Source organism: Oncorhynchus nerka, linkage group LG11 (assembly GCF_034236695.1).
Source record: "Oncorhynchus nerka isolate Pitt River linkage group LG11, Oner_Uvic_2.0, whole genome shotgun sequence".
NCBI lineage: Eukaryota > Metazoa > Chordata > Actinopteri > Salmoniformes > Salmonidae > Oncorhynchus > Oncorhynchus nerka.
Genome location: NC_088406.1, coordinates 41,117,231 through 41,140,422, shown reverse-complemented (window position 1 = coordinate 41,140,422; position 23,192 = coordinate 41,117,231). Strand labels below are relative to the sequence as shown.

General features: G+C 45.2%; 1 protein-coding gene across 1 annotated transcript in view; it reads right to left on the bottom strand.

Moving 5' to 3' along the window:
* Window positions 1-18,255, bottom strand: part of LOC115136866 (pleckstrin homology-like domain family B member 1) — a 110,686-nt gene extending 92,431 nt beyond the window's left edge. Inside the window, exon 1 of the mRNA XM_065024533.1 lies at window positions 17,896-18,255. The gene's annotated coding sequence lies outside the window, so the exon portion shown is untranslated. The remainder of the gene's footprint in view (window positions 1-17,895) is intronic.
* Window positions 18,256-23,192: the final 4,937 nt, after the last annotated feature.

The following is a 23,192-nucleotide window of genomic DNA, read 5'->3' as shown; positions in this document are numbered from 1 at the left end:
GAACATATGATTATGGCAACAATTTTACTCTGCAATGTTCCTTAGCTATTCACAACTGGATGTGGCTGGAGCCAAATAGCACCTTCTGTTTTTAGGGCCACAGAAATATAGCAAACAACTGTGGTAAGAGGTCCAGCATGCATCTTTTAGGCAGTCTTTACCAGATACCGTAAATCAGATTATAGAAAGATTCATGCAATATGCACAATACTGCTACAAGGATATACGGGGATATTGCTACAAGAATACAAAGCAACAAAGCAACAGTAAACATGTCATCCCCCACACATGATGGTGCGCCCCCCTTGGGCCAATCAGTGTAATTTTGTAAATGACGGATCTCTATGGCAACGAATATCCTTGACAGATTTATATGCATTTATTCACGAACATGTGAATTTATATTGGTCAGTAACGGCCATTTTGTTTTAGTTACTAGTCTGGAAAGTATTGCGTTGAGAAACCTTTGTCCATAGATGCCACATATCAAGTTTTGTGCAGATTGATCATTCGGTGCCAAAGAAGTGTTTTTCACTAAATCAAAATGGCGGAAAATCCATCATGACCTTATGGGTCCCTGAATCCAATTATTTCCTTGTGAGGAGAGAAATCTATGTGCCGAATTTCATGACTTTAGGTCAAACGGAGGGAGGGGCATGACCTTTCGCATTTTCTATCACGTGTTATAGCGCCACCATCTGGCCAATCAGTGCAATTTTGTAAACGCCAGCTCTCTATGGTAAGACACATCATTCACCCAAGTTTAGTCCAAATCAGGCCAGTGCTGTCTGAGATAGCGTGTGTGACAAACAATGCACGTACTAACGGACGGAGACAGAGCCACAGGCCCCTCCCTGATTTCATTGTGGGGGACAATCATGCTACTTTATGTGATCGAACCAAGTGATATATTGAGGGTTACCACAGCCATTGCATCACAAGAAAGCACACAACCTACTGAAACAAAGTGGTATTAGAAGTCTAGGAGTTGGGACCAAACCTGTTGCCACTGAAAACAAACACAACACAAATAACTTCCATGGTTATTACATGAACGTGATGAAAAGTCCTGCTGCACGTTGTTGTTTAACTTGGTCTGGTTTTCACTCAGTGGACTAGTAAACTACTGGTCAATTCCTAATAATACACAACATAAAGCATTTTCAAACAACATTAGAACCACATTGAGGGGTTAATTTAAAATCTGTCTGAAGAAAGAGTAATAAATTAAGAGTTTATGGTTATTTTGCTTACTGCCGTTTGCTTGAGCAAAATGTCACACTTTGTTGCATGGAATGCAAAACAGTTCAAAAAGTAGGTTTAGCTCAAAACAAGAACTCAACTCATGAGATGGAAGGAGAGGCAATTTAAAATGTGGTATTGCGAAAGTGCCCTTCTGTGGCAACACCCTTCCATGGTCTATCACCCAAACAAAGTTTATATTTTCTCCGGCTGAGAATACAGTACACCATACAGTCGTGGCCAAAAGTTTTGAGAATGACACAAATATACATTTTCAAAGTCTGCTGCCTCAGTTTGTATGATGGCAATTTGCATATACACCAGAATGTTATGAAGAGTGATCAGATGAATTGCAAAGTTCCTATTTGCCATACAAATTAAATGAATCCCCCCCAAAACATTTCCACTGAATTTCAGCCCTGCCACAAAAGGACCAGCTGACATCGTGTCAGTGATTCTCTCGTTAACACAGGTGTGAGTGTTGACGAGGACAGGGCTGGAGATCACTCTGTCAGGCTGATTGAGTTCGAATAACAGACTGGAAGCTTCAAAAGGAGGGTGGTGCTTGGGATCATTGTTCTTCCTCTGTCAGCCATGGTTACCTGCAAGGAAACACGTGCCGTCATCATTGCTTTGCACAAAAAGGGCTTCACAGGCAAGGATATTGCTGCCAGTAAGATTGCACCTAAATCAACCATTTATCGGATCATCAAGAACTTGAAGGAGAGCGGTTCAATTGTTATGAAGAAGGCTTCAGGGCCCCCAAGAAAGTCCAGCAAGCGCCAGGACTGTCTCCTAAAGTTGATTCAGCTGTGGGATCGGGGCACCACTAGTACAGAGCTTGCTCAGGAATGGCAGCATGCAGGTGTGAGTGCATCTGCACACACAGTGAGGCAAAGACTTTTGGAGGATGGCCTGGTGTCAAGAAGGGCAGCAAAGCCACTTCTCTCCAGGAAAAACATCAGGGACAGACTGATATTCTGCAAAAGGTACAGGGATTGGACTGCTGAGGACTGGGGTAAAGTCATTTTCTCTGAATCCCCTTTCCGATCGTTTGGGGCATCCGGAAAAAAGCTTGTCCGGAGAAGACAAGGTGAGCGCTACCATCAGTCCTGTGTCATGCCAACAGTAAAGCATACTGAGACCATTCATGTGTGGGGTTGCTTCTCAGCCAAGGGAGTGGGCTCACTCACAATTTTGCCTAAGAACACAGCCATGAATAAAGAATGGTACCAACACATCCTCCGAAAGCAACTTCTCCCAACCATCCAGGAACAGTTTGGTGATGAACAATGCCTTTTCCAGCATGATGGAACACCTTGCCATAAGGCAAAAGTGATAACTAAGTGGCTCGGGGAACAAAACATTGATATTTTGGGTCCATGGCCAGGAAACTCCCCAGACCTTAATCCCATTGAGAACTTGTGGTCAATCCTCAAGAGGCGGGTGGACAAACAAAACCCCACAAATTCTGACAAACTCCAAGCATTGATTATGCAAGAATGGGCTGCCATCAGTCAGGATGTGGCCCAGAAGTTAATTGACAGCATGCCAGGGCGGATTGCAGAGAGCTTGAAAAAGAAGGGTCAACACTGCAAATATTGAATCTTTGCATCAACTTCATGTAATTGTCAATAAAAGCCTTTGACACTTAAGAAATGCTTGTAATTATACTTCAGTTTTCCATAGTAACATCGAACAAAAGTATCTAAAGACATTGAAGCAGCAAATTTTGTGAAAATGTATATTTGTGTCATTCTCAAAACATTTGGCCACGACTGTACACACATCACCATACAGGTAACTGCCAAAATAAAGGAAACACCAACAAAAAGTGTCTTATTAGCGCATTAGGCCACCACGAGCCGCCAGAACAGCTTCAAGGCGCCTTGGCATTGATTCTACAAGTGTCTGGAACCCTATTGGAGGGATGCAACACCATTTTTCCTTGAGAAATTCCATCATTTGGCGTTTTGCACCTCTCCACCGCTCCATAATCCCCCATAAGTGTTCAATTTGGTTGAGCTCTAGTGACTGACACACACACACACACACACACACACACACACACACACACACACACACACACACACACACACACACACACACACACACACACCTTAAACCCCCTATGCTCATTTTAGTCACCTCTTTCAAAGTCACTGAGATGTCTTGTTCTAGCCATGGTAGACAAAATAATGGGAAACATATTTTCATACATGACCTTAAGAATGAAAGGATGTTAATTGCTTAATTAACTCAAGAACCATACATTTATTTTGGCAGTTACCTGTACATTAGCTCTACAACTCACAAAACCAACTTTAATTTCGAAGTTTATTTATTTATCAAGTATTTCTTAGGTATTTCTAAGAAGACCAAATGCAGGATGGAAGATTCCACCCAAAAACTCTATTTTGATATTTGTTTCATTAGTCCATTGTTGATATGGTCCTAAAATGTTTTGTCGGTCAGCAATCAAGTTTTCAAGATATATACAGTGCAGTCTGAAAATATTCAGACACCTTGACTTTTTCCACATTTTGTTACGTTACAGCCTTATTCTAAAATGGATTAAAATTGTTTTTCCCCTCATCAATCTAGCTCTGTCAGACCATCAGGTTCTTGGTCACCTCCTTGACCAAGGCCCTTCTCCCCCATTGCTAATTTTGGCAGGGTGGCCAGCTCTAGGAAGACTCTTGGTGGTTCCAAACTCCTTCCTTTTAAGAATGATGGAGGCCACTGTGTTCTTGGGGACCTTCAATGCTGCAGACATTTTTTGGTACCCTTCCCCAGATCTGTGCCTCGACACAAATCTGTCTCGGAGCTCTACGGACAATTACTTCGACCTCATGGCTTGGTTTTTGACATGCACTGTCAACTGTGGGACCTTACATAGACAGGTGTGTCTTTCCAAATCATGTCCAATCAATTGAATCAATTGAATTTACCACAGGTGGGCTCCGTTCAAGTTGTAGAAACATCTCAAGGATGATCAATGGAAACAGGATGCACCTGAGCTAAATTTAGTCGCATAGGAAAGGTGAATACTTATGTAAATAAGGTATTTCTGTGTTTTATTTTTAATACATCTTCAAAAATGTCTAAAAACCTGTTTTCGCTTTGTCATTATGGGGCAACAACATTTTTTATTTAATCCATTTTACAATAAGGCTGTAATGTAACATAATGTGGAAAAAGTCAAGGGGTCTGAATACTTTCCGAATGCACTGTCACTTTCGAAATACAGAAATACAGCCGGTAGGATTTTTTCCTTTAATGCTTTTTTCCTGCAAATATTACCATTGATAATCACAAAATGTTGATGGGAGTAATTCCCTCATCCCTCCCTTCCTTTCACCTCCAGTGACCTCTGACCTTAGTAGCTGCTTCTCCGAGTGTTAAAAGGGCCTGACGCCAAACCACTCCTCTACCTAACCACTCCTCTACCTAACCACTCCTCAACCTAACCACTCCTCTACCTAACCACTCCTCTACCTAACCACTCCTCTACCTAACCACTCCTCTACTAACCACTCCTCTACCAAACCACTCCTCTACCTAACCACTCCTCTACCTAACCACTCCTCTACCTAACCACTCCTCTACCTAACCACTCCTCTGGCTTAGATCATGCTGTTTAACATGGGCTGATTGCATCATTACGACCATTAGGACAGAGGCTGGAGATGACTCACCTACCCAGTGGGCACCTGGGACAGGCAGGAGGGGTGTATGTCCTAATATGTACACCGTACAGGGTGCTAAACAGTGAACAGCATCAAAGGCTTCCCTCCCTACTCTCCTCTCTTTAGCACCAGCGAGATATATGACTGTTTATTATAGGCCACAGAGAACAAAGGGAATCTGGAATAAGCAGTGTAAAATGCCAATCAGGGTCAGTGGTTGGGGTTGGTCAGTCTAACATAGTAAAAAAGAGAATCTCAGTTTAGACAATCTTCTTAACTGGATAACTGGCCTCACAAGTTTGGATTTATTTAGTGTTTCACGATTCATTGTAATGCCATCCAAAGCTTTTAAAGCATAACAGAAATCTAAGAATGGATTAATGAATAGCATTGGTATACAGGATACAGCCAATGGATGTGGCCTCCCAGACAGAATAAATGGTTTCCACTTTTGCACATGGCTAAAAGTGTTGTTTATGGCTATATGTTTAGTGAGCAATGCACAGTATTTAACTCATGTTATGGTCGCCATGTATAGCTAAAACTGGCCAGTATGATGGTACTTTCTCATAAAATTCTCCATTTAACAAGCAAAATCTTATGAAAGCACCTATGAAAAACCTTATTGTAAATCAGGCAATAATTTAAGAAAATAGACCTTGAGAAAGTCAATAGATGGACTTGTTGTGTGAACTGTGAACCATATAAAAGATTGTATCTCTTCACGGAAGGATCAAGGAAAAACAGAGTGACAGCAAGAGGAAGATGATGACAAACAAAGGACAGCCAGAAGACTCAACGGTCCTGTGTCACTATATGTGCACATCCTGTATGGCCGACAGAGGCAGCTTTTCCTGTTGGGCTGAGGCCAAGGCCAGGTCCGATAGTGGCCCCAGGTCCGATAGTGGCCCCCAGGTCCGATAGTGGTCCCCAGGTCCGATAGTGGCCCCGAGGTCCGATAGTGGCCCCCAGGTCCGATAGTGGCCCCCAGGTCCGATAGTGGCCTCCAGGTCCGATAGTGGCCCCCAGGTCCGATAGTGGCCCCCAGGTCCGATAGTGGCCTCCAGGTCTGATAGTGGCCCCCAGGTCCGATAGTGGCCCCCAGGTCCGATAGTGGCCTCCAGGTCCGATAGTGGCCCCCAGGTCCGATAGTGGCCCCCAGGTCCGATAGTGGCCTCCAGGTCCGATAGTGGCCCCCAGGTCCGATAGTGGCCTCCAGGTCCGATAGGTCCTCTGTCACTTTCTTATAAGGAACAGGGGGATATAAGGGATACAAGGATCTCTGTGTGTAGTTCAGGGAACACGTCCAAGAGATCAGGGTGCAACAGACAAAAATGCAAACAGGACATTTAACATTTGCTAACAACAGATGCAGATGTTTTAAACATTAATGACCATGATCTCACAACTAAATGGTCACTTGGGCTTCTGATGCCGAGTTACATATTATAAAGTGCAACTATTTCTGATTTACAATGAATCGTTCTGTAGGATTAATAGGAGTGTCGAACCAACCGACCACATGTTCCATAAGCAGCTAAAAAAAACACGGGTCAAAACGAAAATAAAGCAATGATATCAATATTGACATACTCTGCATTGCCTGGAAGAGTTTTTGGCATTCTTTCCTCAGCTGATGGTGTGCTCTAAACACACAGGCTCAGTGCCCTGGCCCAGAGCTATCCGTTTTGGACCACAGCCACTCTCTGCTGCAGGCTAAACACACCACCTGCTCCACCGTGGGGAACAGCAGAGCTACAGAACACAGACTCACAAGATCATCATACCCTTTGTGAAAGCCGTTGAAGGTATGACACTTTAATTAGTTAAAGCATACATGTGTCATAATGCTTAATAACTTATTTGTGGCCGTTATTCAGTCAATTGTGATCATTATCAGATAAAAATTGTATTTGCCACATGTGCCAAAGACAACAGTGAAATGCTTACTTAAAAGCCCTTAACCAACAATGCAGTTTTAAGAAAAATAAGTGTAAAAAATCTAAAATACAAATAATTAAAGAACAGCAGTAAAATAACAATAGCAAGGCCATATACAGGGGGTACCGGTACAGAGTCAATGTGGAGGCTATATACAGGGGGTACCGGTATAGAGTCAATGTGGAGGCTATATACAGGGGGTACCGGTACAGAGTTGATGTGGAGGCTATATACAGGGGGTACCGGTACAGAGTTGATGTGGAGGCTATATACAGGGGGTACCAGTACATTTACATTTACATTTAAGTCATTTAGCAGACGCTCTTATCCAGAGCGACTTACAAATTGGTGCATTCACCTTATGACATCCAGTGGAGCAGCCACTTTACAATAGTGCATCTAAATCTTTTAAGGGGGGTGAGAAGGATTACTTTATCCTATCCTAGGTATTCCTTAAAGAGGTGGGGTTTCAGGTGTCTCCGGAAGGTGGTGATTGACTCCGCTGTCCTGGCGTCGTGAGGGAGTTTGTTCCACCATTGGGGGGCCAGAGCAGCGAACAGTTTTGACTGGGCTGAGCGGGAACTGTACTTCCTCAGTGGTAGGGAGGCGAGCAGGCCAGAGGTGGATGAACGCAGTGCCCTTGTTTGGGTGTAGGGCCTGATCAGAGCCTGGAGGTACTGAGGTGCCGTTCCCCTCACAGCTCCGTAGGCAAGCACCATGGTCTTGTAGCGGATGCGAGCTTCAACTGGAAGCCAGTGGAGAGAGCGGAGGAGCGGGGTGACGTGAGAGAACTTGGGAAGGTTGAACACCAGACGGGCTGCGGCGTTCTGGATGAGTTGTAGGGGTTTAATGGCACAGGCAGGGAGCCCAGCCAACAGCGAGTTGCAGTAATCCAGACGGGAGATGACAAGTGCCTGGATTAGGACCTGCGCCGCTTCCTGTGTGAGGCAGGGTCGTACTCTGCGGATGTTGTAGAGCATGAACCTACAGGAACGGGCCACCGCCTTGATGTTAGTTGAGAACGACAGGGTGTTGTCCAGGATCACGCCAAGGTTCTTAGCGCTCTGGGAGGAGGACACAGTGGAGTTGTCAACCGTGATGGCGAGATCATGGAACGGGCAGTCCTTCCCCGGGAGGAAGAGCAGCTCCGTCTTGCCGAGGTTCAGCTTGAGGTGGTGATCCGTCATCCACACTGATATGTCTGCCAGACATGCAGAGATGCGATTCGCCACCTGGTCATCAGAAGGGGGAAAGGAGAAGATTAATTGTGTGTCGTCTGCATAGCAATGATAGGAGAGACCATGTGAGGTTATGACAGAGCCAAGTGACTTGGTGTATAGCGAGAATAGGAGAGGGCCTAGAACAGAGCCCTGGGGGACACCAGTGGTGAGAGCACGTGGTGAGGAGACGGATTCTCGCCACGCCACCTGGTAGGAGCGACCTGTCAGGTAGGACGCAATCCAAGCGTGGGCCGCGCCGGAGATGCCCAACTCGGAGAGGGTGGAGAGGAGGATCTGATGGTTCACAGTATCGAAGGCAGCCGATAGGTCTAGAAGGATGAGAGCAGAGGAGAGAGAGTTAGCTTTAGCAGTGCGGAGCGCCTCCGTGATACAGAGAAGAGCAGTCTCAGTTGAATGACTAGTCTTGAAACCTGACTGATTTGGATCAAGAAGGTCATTCTGAGAGAGATAGCGGGAGAGCTGGCCAAGGACGGCACGTTCAAGGGTTTTGGAGAGAAAAGAAAGAAGGGATACTGGTCTGTAGTTGTTGACATCGGAGGGATCGAGTGTAGGTTTTTTCAGAAGGGGTGCAACTCTCGCTCTCTTGAAGACGGAAGGGACGTAGCCAGCGGTCAGGGATGAGTTGATGAGCGAGGTGAGGTAAGGGAGAAGGTCTCCGGAAATGGTCTGGAGAAGAGAGGAGGGGATAGGGTCAAGCAGGCAGGTTGTTGGGCGGCCGGCCGTCACAAGACGCAAGATTTCATCTGGAGAGAGAGGGAGAAAGAGGTCAGAGCACAGGGTAGGGCAGTGTGAGCAGAACCAGCGGTGTCGTTTGACTTAGCAAACGAGGATTGGATGTCGTCGACCTTCTTTTCAAAATGGTTGACGAAGTCATCTGCAGAGAGGGAGGAAGGGGGGGGGGAGGGGGAGGGGGGGGAGGGGGAGGGGGATTCAGGAGGGAGGAGAAGGTGGCAAAGAGCTTCCTAGGGTTAGAGGCAGATGCTTGGAATTTAGAGTGGTAGAAAGTGGCTTTAGCAGCAGCGACAGAAGAGGAAAATGTAGAGAGGAGGGAGTGAAAGGATGCCAGGTCCGCAGGGGAGGCGAGTTTTCCTCCATTTCCGCTCGGCTGCCCGGAGCCCTGTTCTGTGAGCTCGCAATGAGTCGTCGAGCCACGGAGCGGGAGGGGAGTACCGAGCCGGCCTGGAGGATAGGGGACATAGAGAGTCAAAGGATGCAGAAAGGGAGGAGAGGAGGGTTGAGGAGGGAGAATCAGGAGATAGGTTGGAGAAGGTTTGAGCAGAGGGAATAGATGATAGGATGGAAGAGGAGAGAGTAGCGGGGGAGAGAGAGCGAAGGTTGGGACGGCGCGATACCATCCGAGTAGGGGCAGTGTGGGAAGTGTTGGATGAGAGCGAGAGGGAAAAGGATACAAGGTAGTGGTCGGAGACTTGGAGGGGAGTTGCAATGAGGTTAGTGGAAGAACAGCATCTAGTAAAGATGAGGTCGAGCGTATTGCCTGCCTTGTGAGTAGGGGGGGAAGGTGAGAGGGAGAGGTCAAAAGAGGAGAGGAGTGGAAAGAAGGAGGCAGAGAGGAATGAGTCAAAGGTAGACGTGGGGAGGTTAAAGTCGCCCAGAACTGTGAGAGGTGAGCCGTCCTCAGGAAAGGAGCTTATCAAGGCATCAAGCTCATTGATGAACTCTCCGAGGGAACCTGGAGGGCGATAAATGATAAGGATGTTAAGCTTGAAAGGGCTGGTAACTGTGACAGCATGGAATTCAAAGGAGGCGATAGACAGATGGGTAAGGGGAGAAAGAGAGAATGACCACTTGGGAGAGATGAGGATCCCGGTGCCACCACCCCGCTGACCAGAAGCTCTCGGGGTGTGTGAGAACACGTGGGCGGACGAAGAGAGAGCAGTAGGAGTAGCAGTGTTATCTGTGGTGATCCATGTTTCCGTCAGTGCCAAGAAGTCGAGGGACTGGAGGGAGGCATAGGCTGAGATGAACTCTGCCTTGTTGGCCGCAGATCGGCAGTTCCAGAGGCTACCGGAGACCTGGAACTCCACGTGGGTCGTGCGCGCTGGGACCACCAGATTAGGGTGGCCGCGGCCACGCGGTGTGGAGCGTTTGTATGGTCTGTGCAGAGAGGAGAGAACAGGGATAGACAGACACATAGTTGACAGGCTACAGAAGAGGCTACGCTAATGCAAAGGAGATTGGAATGACAAGTGGACTACACGTCTCGAATGTTCAGAAAGTTGAGCTTACGTAGCAAGAATCTTATTGACTAAAATGATTAAAAATGATACAATACTGCTGAAGTAGGCTAGCTGGCAGTGGCTGCGTTGTTGACTTTGTAGGCTAGCTGGCAGTGGCTGCGTTGTTGATTCGGGGCCAGCTGGCTAGCTAGCAGTGTTGATTACGTTACGTTGCGTTAAAAGAACGACAATAGCTGGCTAGGTAACCTAGAAAATCGCTCTAGACTACACAATTATCTTTGATACAGAGACGGCTATGTAGCTAGCTATGTAGCTAGCTACGATCAAACAAATCAAACCGTTGTACTGTAATGAAATTAAATGAAAATGTGATACTACCTGTGGAGCGAGGCGGAATGCGACCGGGTTGTTGAGTTCTAATCGGTAGACGTTGGCTAGCTGTTGGCTAGCTAGCAGTGTCTCCTACGTTAAGGACGACAAATAGCTGGCTGCGTTGTTGATTCAGGGGCTAGCTGGCTAGCTAGCTAGCAGTGTTGATTACGTTACGTTGCGTTAAAAGAACGACAATAGCTGGCTAGGTAACCTAGAAAATCGCTCTAGACTACACAATTATCTACACAATTATCTTTGATACAGAGACGGCTATGTAGCTAGCTATGTAGACGGTGGGCGTTGGCTAGCTGCTGGGCAGATACGTTAGGACGACAAAATACGATAATTACGCAATTATCTTTGATACAAAGACGGCTATGTAGCTAGCTAAGAAGAAATTGCTAAGATTAGACAAATCAAACCGTTGTACTATAATGAAATGTAATGAAATGTAATGAAAAGTTATACTACCTGCAGACCGAAGTGCAGACCGAAGTGCGGAACAGAGTACAGAGTCAATGTGAAGGCTATATACAGGGGGTACCGGTACAGAGTCAATGTGGAGGCTATATACAGGGGGTACCGGTACAGAGTCGATGTGGAGGCTATATACAGGGGGTACCGGTACAGAGTCAATGTGGAGGCTATATACAGGGAGTACCGGTACCGAGTCAATGTGAAGGCTATATACAGGGGGTACCGGTACAGAGTCAATGTGGAGGCTATATACAGGGGGTACCAGTACAGAGTCGATGTGGAGGCTATATACAGGGGGTACCGGTACAGAGTTGATGTGGAGGCTATATACAGGGGGTACCGGTACAGAGTTGATGTGGAGGCTATATACAGGGGGTACCGGTACAGAGTCAATGTGGAGGCTATATACAGGGGGTACCAGTACAGAATCGATGTGGAGGCTATATACAGGGGGTACCGGTACAGAGTTGATGTGGAGGCTATATACAGGGGGTACCGGTACCGAGTCAATGTGCGGGGGCACAGGTTAGTCGAGGTAATTGGGGTAATATGTACATGTAGGTAGAGTTAAAGTGACTGTGCATAGATAAACAACAGAGTAGTGGCAGCGTAAAAGAGGGGGTGTGGGGGGGGCAATGCAAATAGTCTTGGCTTGAGAGTAGAAGCTGTTAAGAAGCCTTTTGGACATAGACTTGGCGCTCCGGTACCGCTTGCCGTGTGGTAGCAGAGAGAACAGTCTAGGACTAAGGTGGCTGGAATCTTTAACAGTTTTTAGGGCCTTCCTATGACACCGCCTGCTATAGAGGTCCAATACCTCTGTGCCTTGCGGTCGGAGGACGAGCAGTTGCCATACCAGGCAGTGATGCAACCAGTCAGGATGCTCTCGATGGTGCAACTGTAGAACTGTTTGAGGATCTGAGGACCCATGCCAAATATTTTCCTGAGGAGGAATAGGCTTTGTCGTGCCCTCTTCACGACTGTCTTGGTGTGCTTGGACTATGATAGTTAGTTGGTGATATGGACACCAAGGAACTTGAAGCTACAGCCCCGTTGATGAGAATAGGGGAGTGCTATACTGGCACCACACAACCAGGTCTCTGATCTACTCCCTATAGGCTGTCTCATCATTGTCTGTGATCAGGCCTACCACTGTTGTGTCATTGGTAAACTTAACGATGGTGTTGGAGTCATGCCTGGCCATGCAGTCATGAGTCTACAGGGAGTACAGGAGGGGACTGCGCACGCATCCCTGAGGGACCCCCGTGTTGAGGATCAGCTTGGCGGATGTGTTGTTACCTATCCATACCACCTGGGGGCGGTCTGTCAGGAAGTACAGGATTCAGCTACAGAGGGAGGTGTTTAGTCCCAGGGTCCTTAGCTTAGTGATGAGCTTTGAGGGCACTTTGGTGTTGAACGTTGAGCCATAGTCAATGAATAGCATTCTCACATTGGTGTTAATTTTGTCCAGGTGGGAAAGGGCAGTGTGGAGTGCAATAGAGATTGCATCATCTTGGATATGTTGGGGCGGTATGCAAATTGGAGTGGGTCTAGGGTTTCTGGGATAATGGTATTTGATGTGAGCTATGGCCAGCCTTTCAAAGCACTTCATGGCTACAGACGTGAGTGCTACGGGTGTGTAGTCATTTAAGCAGGTTCCTTAGTGTTCTTGGACACAGGGACTATGGTGGTCCACTTGAAACATATTGGCATTACAGACTCAGTCAGGGTTAGGTTGAAAATGCCAGTGAAAACACTTGCCAGTAGGTCAGCGCATTCTTGGAGAATACATCCTGGTAATCCATCTGGCCCTGCGGGCTTGTGAATGTTGACCTGTTTAAAGGTCTTACTCACATCAGCTACAGAAAGCGTGATCACACAGTCGTCTGGAACAGCTGATGCTCTTATGTATGCTTCAGTGTTGCTTGCCTTGAAGTGAGCATAGAAGTAATTTAGCTCGCTGGTAGGCTCATGTCACTGGGCAGCTCGCGGATGTGCTTCCCTTTGTAGTCTGTAATAGTTTGCAAGCCCTGCCACATCCGAAAAGCGTTAGAGCCAGTGTAGTACGATTCAATCTTACTCCTGTATTGACGCTTTGCCTGTTTGATGGTTCGTCGGAGGGAATAGTTGGATTTCTTATAAGCTTCCAGGTTACAGTCCCACTCCTTACATTCTGTGATTATATAGTCATTATTATTATACAGTCATAAGTCTTAATATGCATTATAGCCTCTTCATAAGACATATTACAAGGCCAATATGAGTGACTGTATGTTATGTGACTGATTTCCCACCCAAGCACTGACCTCACTGAACAACTCACACCAACAAATACTGAAACTACAGTGAGCAGCTCAGTGGATAGAAGAGGGACACTATAATTATCGGATTAACATTTCCATACAAAAATATATCCTTCACATGCAAAAACACTTGTTGTCCGCAATCTACTGCTATCTAATAAATGCATGACCAGCATGGCAAGCTTGACTAAAACTAAACCCCTGGCTTAAATGCAAGTGCAACCGTTAGGGAGTGAGTCATTCTTTCTCAGGCTTCGATATTTCCCTACTACCATTAGGGCAGAGGGACTTTGAGAGTTAGAGTGGTATTCCCTGGTATTCCAAAAGCAGGTCATTGCTCAAAAGTTCCGTTGACTTTGGCTGTTTGTTTCCCAAAGACACGGAACTCTACAGAAATTCCTGTGCTGGTCGGCACAAAGAGCTCTTTTCAATGTCCATAATCCCCCAGAGGAGAGAGGGATTGGACTAGGTGACTGGACCCTCCTCCACTCCACTGGGTTACAGGGCCCAGCCACCCCATACAGTTGCCCCACCACACATGCTGATACAGACAGCACATGGCCAGGGAAACCCCCAGGGAATTATTGGACAATGTGTGTGAGAACAGAGCTGACCGATAGCCTTTGGGAAGTAGCAACTGATATCGTAACCACATGATGTAAAGAGAGAACGAGCGAGAGAGAGTGAGGGGGAACCATGTTGATTAGTATACACATCTGGTCTCCAAATTCACCATTTCTACTTTGCATTTCCACAGTCCAACTGTTTTTGTTATACAATGAGACATTACATGACAATCAGTTACACTACGTTAATCTAAGCTCAGCCAATACATGCCCTTCTGAGCATGTTTCACAACATGTTTCACAACATGCCAACTATGAGGCTCACTAAAGTATCAAATGTTTTCCTTATTCATTTATCCATCGCCACAATTTAATCTCTATACTCCCACTTACCTTCGGTACAACCTGGATTTTAGTTTGGGGATTTGACGGCAGAAATATTTTGACCCCAATGTTAGCTGAACAGAGATAATGCTCCATCGCTCAGGTCAGTGGGCAGAAACGCTGGTGCCATGGCTTACTGGATCCTCAAAACAGACTATCCCAGGACTTGCTCCTATGGTATACACAGAGTTCTCAACTCAAAATTCTCCAAATGTAAACGACAGCAGGCAAATGCAATACTTCTCTTTCTCCAAGCGAATCTAAAAGTCTGTAACTCTATACCAGCCAGGTGACGTTTGGCTGAAGTGTCAACTGGTGCCACCTGCTTTGGTGCCAGGCTGTGCCTCGCCAACAGTCCTTTGATAGACTCCTTGGTCTATTCATTAATCTTGCAGTCCCCCTTTTTAGAAAGAGAAAAACAGACAAAGAGGAACAGCGAGCCAGGAATTTGAACGTGGTGTTGCCAGAATAAGCTGACTAACAAGTACACAAGGCCCTGTGTGTCAGTGCAACAAAACAGCAGCCACCCTCCCTCCTTTTAGGAGTTAAAAGGCAACCCTTTCACACAGTATGTTGCTTGTCGAGAGTGTCACAGACTCGCCCTCCCCTTTCTCCTTTTGACTCTAGATTGGTCCTCCTCTTCCTCAAGTGGTAAATGTCAGTCAGTTACAAGAGAGAGGTCTTCACAAATGAGTTCAGAAATCCATAGAAATGTCCAACTCAAACCCAGTCCGGTGTGTAGGGGGAAAAGTATTGCTTGTTGTTGTTGCTAAGGACAGCACTATGGGAAGACGGAGTAACAGGGAAGAGGTGGAAGCAGGGTTGGGGTGGGGAGGAAACGACAGTGTGGGATATATCCCTTTAATTAATGGAAACCGATCCTCTGGATGGATGGACAGACAGCAATCCTCTACTCCCCCTCTGCTACATTCAGGAATCTCCTTCCCAAAACAAGTCTATTTCTAATTGCTCATATTCAGATATTCAGAATCACAGATTCCAACCTGGTGAATATGAATCGAAAGCCTGCAATATATCATAGTAATGTAGTTCTTGTTTTTGGACAAGCATCCTGTGTTCATGTGTATTCAACTGATGTGGCCTATAATGAGACATTATCCAGACAAGTAGCCAGAGAGAGAGCGGTTTCCTTGGAGAAAATGACAACAGGTGCACTATTCAACTGCTGTAAATGTCACCAGTGCCTCACATGATGACATCATCTCATTTGGACTGCCAACCATGTGTTACCATGACAACACATTTGGAAAACACCCCAACCATCAGTCTGGTGTGTTCTCATATATATAGGACCAGTAATGATGATGATCAGCTAATTTTGGGTTTCATTCATTGTGAACTAACTACCGCCAAACACATCTGTGAATGCTAATATGGTCAATAGCAGACGCTTTTATCTAAGCAACTGTGTGTATATCTGGTTCAAGCAGCAATGGAACCCACAACCCTGGTGTTGCTAGCACCATGCTCTACCTCACTGAGCCATTGGAACCACCAATTTGAAGAGAACAATGTGAAGACTGATGCTGAGCTCACTTTCCAAGGCCTCGCAAACAGGCAATAACCGACTATGAAATAGAAAAAAGATTGCAAAGGACGATTCGGGCAGAAACTGATTATCTCTTTGTTTTGGATGAAGCACTTGCCTCGAGGCGAGACATAAAAGAAGAAGAAGAGTGAAGAAAGGAAATCACATGAGGAAAGAGCTTTTAGTAGAGGTCACCCAGTCTGCAGCATCTACAAAGACAGGCAACGCCTGGTAGTGTGTGAAGCCCAGATATTGCGGCTGTTGGAAAGGCCTGAAGTCCCAGCATCACACAGCCGTTTATAACAATAACACTCTCTCACAGACAGGCATCCTCACAGCTTGGGAAACTACTCATTAGATAAAAGAAAGATAAATATGCTATATGACAGGTAGTCTCTATTGTATACCATATATAAATATATATCCCTCAAAAATAACCTATTTGATCTGACCGTGAAGAAGGACAGGGAAGTAAGGAGAAAGTGTGTTACTGGGTTAGAAGGGCATTGGCCAGATTTGACCTCACACCAACACCAGCATACATGTGCACTGAAGGAAGCATCCGTAACCGCTTGAGAACACCAGAGTAGACCACTTATTTCTGTTCTGTCAGGACTGTACATTTCTCTCACGGGGTAAAGGGATCATGCATCTTATTAAGACAGTTATAATGTATCAAAAAGGCTCTCACATTCAGGGTAGCCAACAGCAATAAGCAATGGGGCTACCGAGTGGCGCAGCGGTCTAAGGCATTACATCTCAGTGCTAGAGGTGTCACTACAGACACCCTAGTTCGTATCCAGGCTGTATCACAACCGGCCGTGATTGGAAGTCCCATAGGGCGGTGCACAATTGGCCCAACGTCTTCCAGGTTTGGCCGGTGTAGGCCATCATTGTAAATAAGAAATTGTTCTTAAACTGACATGCCTATTTTAAATAAAGGTTTAATAAAATAATGAAATTAGGAACAGGTCAGTCAAAGTACACACATTAGAAGTCGGACTGGTGGAACAACACAGTCACATTTGATGACATGGCCCTGATTGCTGTGTGAACAAAACAATCTTCCATAACAAAGAGTTATTATTGCAGTTTAAGTCCATGTCTAGAGAGCATTTCCCTGTCTGCTAGGCCCCCAAGACGTGTCTGACCCACTGCAAAACCACTCTCTCACTCCCTCTATTTCTCTCAATAGCATCCACTGTTTGAGGGGTGGGAAGAAGAAGGGACTAAACGTGGCAATGACTGTTGCCTTTGTAACGGGTCTGTGCCCTCTCTCTCTCTTCCTCTGTCTCCCCCCTGTCTCCGTCTCTCTGTCTTTCTCCCTCTATCCTTCTGTCCCTCTCCCCACCCTGATAAGAGAATCTGCAAAGAGACTATGAGAGAACAGTTAGAAGAGGCAGAGGTACACAGACATGATCATTGTCTGTTGGTCTCCATCGTAGCCAACTAGCCAAACAATACCTAGTTAATCTGCCCTGTAGATCTCAGCTTCCAGTGTGCAGACTCAGGGGAGGACAACCTAGGCTTGTGTTGTGTCTGTCTGAGGCTCTGATAAGCCATGACCAGTCACAGGACCCACTCCTGTAGGTTGGCATTAACACAAACAACCAGATGCTATCCAACCAATGATATCCAACCAAGAGTGACTATACAATTCCTCCACAATCTCAACCAATTATAAAATTTTGTAATATATTTAGTTCAGTTTGTTTAAACCCCTTATAATTCAATAATAAAGTATCACAAGAATAACAAGCGCATGATCCACTCATTAGTTAATTCATTCATGATTCTCCCTCCTTTTAAACCAGCAACAGAAAATACAGAATAAACTATATTGAATAACATGCACATAGACAAACTCATCAATGAACCTTTAGACTACTGACAGATATACACATGCAGCCAACACAAAGTGAGTAATGTGTCTCACCTGGAGTCTTTCATACACCACTTGTCTCCCAGCTGATTGTCAGTCTGAAAAAGTCAATCCTTCTAACAAAGCATGATGGAAGTTTACTTTACCTAAGGGCAAGTTTCCAGTAACAACAAAAGAAAAGCAGCAGGACTTAGCAAACACACAGCTTGTCACGTAGAGTGCACCACTGTCAGTCTTCTTCATGTACAGCAAAACCCAAACAAAAAAATCCTGGATGGAATCCAAATAGAGGGAGAGGTGCAGCAGGAGTTTGTTTTTCTCCTCCCCTGTCCTGAACACACTCTCCCACATCACACTGTCATGACAAAAAGAGGGAGAAAGCAATGTGTCCTGTACTCTGCTCTGCTGACACAGTATCTCTCTCTCTCTCTCTCTCTCTCTCTCTCTCTCTCTCTCTCTCTCTCTCTCTCTCTCTCTCTCTCTCTCTCTCTCTCTCTCTCTCTCTCTCTCTCTCTCTCCCTCTTCTCCTGTGCTGTGCTGTCAACCACTCTTAGCAGGACACAAGGCAGTCATTCTTCTGGCTAAAGAAATCCTGACTTGTTCTCACAACGCCTACAGAAACAACTTCACCTTGAGTCACTAGCATATTTTGGTGGAGATTAAAATGACTGTAAGGTGCTGGGACTTTTCATTGGACGAGAGCAATTTACTCCCTACTCTCTTAGAAAAAAGGATTCCAAAAGAGTTCTTCGGCTGTCCACATAGGATAACTATTTTTGGTTCCAGATAGAACCTGGAACCAAAAGGGTTCTACCTGAAACCAAAAAGGGTTATTCAAAAGGTTCTCCCATGGGGACAGGCAAATAACCCTTTGAAGTTCTAGATTGCACCTTTTTTCTAAGAGTGTAGAGGGGCAGCAGCTCATATAACAGGGCAGTGACTGCATAGTGTGGAGTGGACCTCCACCTTTTCCCAAAAAGTCATAACATGAGAGCTAGATATAATTGTGTTCTTTGTGTTCTTAGATATGTCCTGAACGGCTCAGTCTCTCTGTCTCCGAAACAGAACCCACGAATGCATTCAATTAGTTATTTTGACCTACTGCGTTCCTGCCTTTAATAGCAGATGCTTCACTTCTTCAACATAAAATAAACAAGTTTATTTCTTCCTTAAACTCTTATATTGTAAACTCTATATTTTCTGCAGCTCATTTGGTTGACTGAGTCAAACCTGACTGAAACATAGTAAGTGGGGAAATCAGCATATAATACAACAACTAGCTGGGGCAGTTACTAATCACATAATGGCAATGTCTATTATTGTCAAAGTGAACGTAGACTGCAGACGTCTGCTGTTTGTAGATGCTCAGAGCCTCAGACTCAGCTGTCATAATTGGTTCAAGCTGTCATGGCTGACCTAACCAGAGATGCTGCTGCTTGTCAGCCTGGCTCGAACACAGACAGAATACAAAACACGCCAACAACATAGCCACAGATATAGCTCATATAGCCTCTGAAAAAGCACATTATTTTCCTGATTTAAAAATACTGTATATATATATCAAAGTGAAATTCAATGAAAGATGGAAAAGCATTAGCAGGTAGGCAGAAGTGGGTCAGATATTTGGAAAGCCCGTATAACATGTAGAAGTCATTTAGGATGGAGAGAACTATTTGCCTAAAAAGCTAGCTGTGGATTGGAGAGTAGCGGCACTCTTTCATCAACCTTGCGTGGTCTGTGCTTCCCTAAGCCTAAACCGTCTATTTAAATGTAATTAACCTCCCCACAGAGATAGACTAGCAGAGAGCCAAATTCCACCCCAAACCGTGTGTGTGTGTATGTGTGTGTGTGTGCAAATGATTATCATCTGTGGATGTATTGTAGGTATGGTATACATTACTTGTATCAAAAAGATTAATAATAAATGGTACTCTGCCATGTCCATTACACAGACATTAGATGAGAAAATATAGTGTACCTTATTATCTCTGTAACCTCATTGAATGGTTGTTTCTCTACTCATCCGGTGGTTTCAACAGAGTGCCTCTCTACATCCACGACTATTCCATTGATCACATTAAGGTTTTACATGTTTTATTGAACCTTTATTGAACTAGGCAAGTCAGTTATGAACAAATTCTTATTCACAATGACGGCCTACCCCGGCCTCCCCCGGCCTACCCCGGCCAAGCCCTAAGCCGGACAACGTTGAGCCAATTGTCCGCCGCCCTATGGGACTCCCAATCACGGCCGGTTGTGATACAGCCTGGAATTGAACCAGAGTCTGTAGTGACGCCTCTAGCACTGAGATGCAGAGCCTTAGACCGCTGCGCGACTCGGGAGCCTCCCCCCCCAAGGTTCTTCAGAGCTACACTCACTCACAACCATGTCCAGTGGACTATAAATACCCTATAAATACACACAATGTTCTCAGGAGCCACTATTAAATATGCACTTTATCTACAGCCCACTATTGATCTGCATACTGTAAACACATAGGCTGCATGATAAATTGCATCCTATTCAAGTGCACTATGTAGGGATTAGGGTGCCATTTGGTATGCAACCCTACAGTACACTGTTAAACTAAATGAAGACACGACAGGCTGTGTCAGTAGAAAGCTTGCCTCTGCTTTCCTTTCATCTTTAATGAATAGCATATTTCTCCTACCCCCCTCCCACTCAATTCCTATTGGCTTTGTGGGAGCATGTATGAAGGGCCCAGGGCCTAATTTGAAGGAAATGTTCATTACAGACATCAAAAGAATTGATAGGCACTGACTTGATCCTTTGAGCTGATTTCAACGTCTCAATCGGTGAACAAAACAACCTATTCCAGGTCTGGAACAGTACTGCAGTCTGGGCTGGAAATTCATTGAGTGATTTCAGACTACAATATAGTGGGAATTCAGAGATTCCAAGGAAATGGGTCACCATTTCTCCAGAAGCACAAGTGGATTATTCAATATTTCTACTAGCTGCAGGCTAAATGTGTAAAATGTTACTATTCTGTAGCCACATATCCTTTTATGTTAGTTGCTTAGTATTTTCTACATTAACATCCTCAAAAAGTGAGAACTCAAGATTACCATATGAATGATCGTAGCTGCTCTCTGGTAAATAGGTTCATCACTGTCCATAGGAGATTACTCTCCATTCTAATATGGTTATGCTGGCAATATGACAACAGACCACTTTGAGTAGTATTGCCATGAGGAAATAAAACAACTAGCAAAACTCACTATCCCTTCACGTATTCTCCCATTCTAGTTCACTCTTAGAAACAGACTGCTCTACAGCTAGAAGTGACCAAGTATCAGTTGGATATTCTATCCTTTCAACATGAGGGTTGTATGTATGAAGCATCTTAGAGTAGGATTACTGATCTAAGATCAGGTTCCCCCTGTCCATGTAATCTTATTCATTATGATCTGAAAGGTCAAACTGATCCTAAATGAAATTCGTGATACATGTGGACCCAGAGCCATACAGAGATATACAGCAGGGATCTGAATATTATGTAACAAGAGTGCCGCCTAGTGGGAGTTTAGTGTAAAACAGTGATAGTTTAAAATTAGAGGTGGAAACCCCAAACCGGTATAAAGCATGGGCTATAACATGATTAACTAGGTCAATAAACTTAAATACGTTCAGCTAATGGTGGTACAATACATAATTCATTCCACTTGTCTCTGTGAAATTATTGAATATCGAAACGTGTTTTTTGACAGAGGAATAATAAATACTTGAAAGAAAACAGCGGTTTTGTTTTAAGATTCAAACACCAGTCTCGCTATATACCTTTGTTATACCATGCGCTGCTTTAGGAAATGGAAACAAATAGGATTGCTAGGCCTCCGTAAAATAACATGTAAGTGATAGGATTAGGATAGACCCTAACAAAAGCATGCTGATGGTCTGTTTGGGAGGGAGTGGGTCTCTCACACATAACAGCAACACTACTGTTTCAAATCAAATCAAAGTTTATTTGTCACGTGCAACAGGTGAAACAGTGAAATGCTTACTTACAGGCTCTAACCAATAGTGCAAAAAAGGTTTTAGGTGAAAAAAAGTTAAGTAAAGAAATAATACAACAGTAAAAAGACAGGCTATATAAAAGTAGCGAGGCTATATACAGTAGCGATGCTATATACAGTAGCGAGGCTATATACAGTAGCGAGGCTATATACAGTAGCGAGGCTATATACAGTAGCGAGGCTATATACAGTAGCGAGGCTATATACAGACACCGGTTAGTCAGGCTGATTGAGGTAGTATGTACATGTAGGTATGGTTAAAGTGGCAATGTATATATGATGAATTGGGTTGGACACAATGCAGATAGCCGGTTAGACAATGTGTGGGAGCACTGGTTGGTTGGCCCAAATGAGGTAGTATGTACATCAATGTATAGTTAAAGTGACTATGCATATATGATCAACAGAGAGTAGCAGTAGCGTAAAAAGAGGGTTTGGGGGGGGTTTGGGGGGGCACACAATGCAAATAGTCTAGGTAGCCATTTGATTACCTGTTCAGGAGTCTTATGGCTTGGGGGTAAAAACTGTTGAGAAGCCTTTTTGTCCTAGACTTGGCACTCCGGTACCGCTTGCCATGCGGTAGTAGAGAGAACAGTCTATGACTGGGGTGGCTGGGGTCTTTGACAATTTTTATGGCCTTCCTCTGACACCACCTGGTGTAGAGGTCCTGGATGGCAGGCAGCTTAGCCCCAGTGATGAACTGGGCCGTACGCACTACCCTCTGAAGTGCCTTGCGGTCAGTGGCCGAGCAATTGCCGTACCAGGCAGGGATGCTCTCGATGTTGCAGCTGTAGAACCTTTTGAGGATCTCAGGACCCATGCCAAATATTTTTAGTTTTCTGAGGGGGAATAGGCTTTGTTGTGCCCTCTTTATGACTGTCTTGGTGTGTTTGGACCATTCTAGTTTGTTGATGATGTGGACACCGAGGAACTTGAAGCCCTCAACCTGCTCCACTACAGCCCCGTCGATGAGAATGGGGGCGTGCTCGGTCCTCCTTTTCCTGTAGTCCAAAATCATCTCCTTAGTCTTGGCTACGTTGAGGGATAGGTTGTTATTCTGGCACCACACTGCCAGGTCTCTGACCTCCTCCCTATAGGCTGTCTCGTCGTTGTCTGTGATCAGGCCTACCACTTTTGTGTCATCTGCAAACTTAATGATGGTGTTGGAGTCGTGCCTGGCCATGCAGTCGTGGGTGAACAGGGAGTACAGGAGGGGACTGAGCACTCACCCCTGTGGAGCTCCAGTGTTGAGGATCAGCGTGGCAGATGTGTTGCTACCTACCCTCACAACCTGGGGGAGGCTCGTCAGGAAGT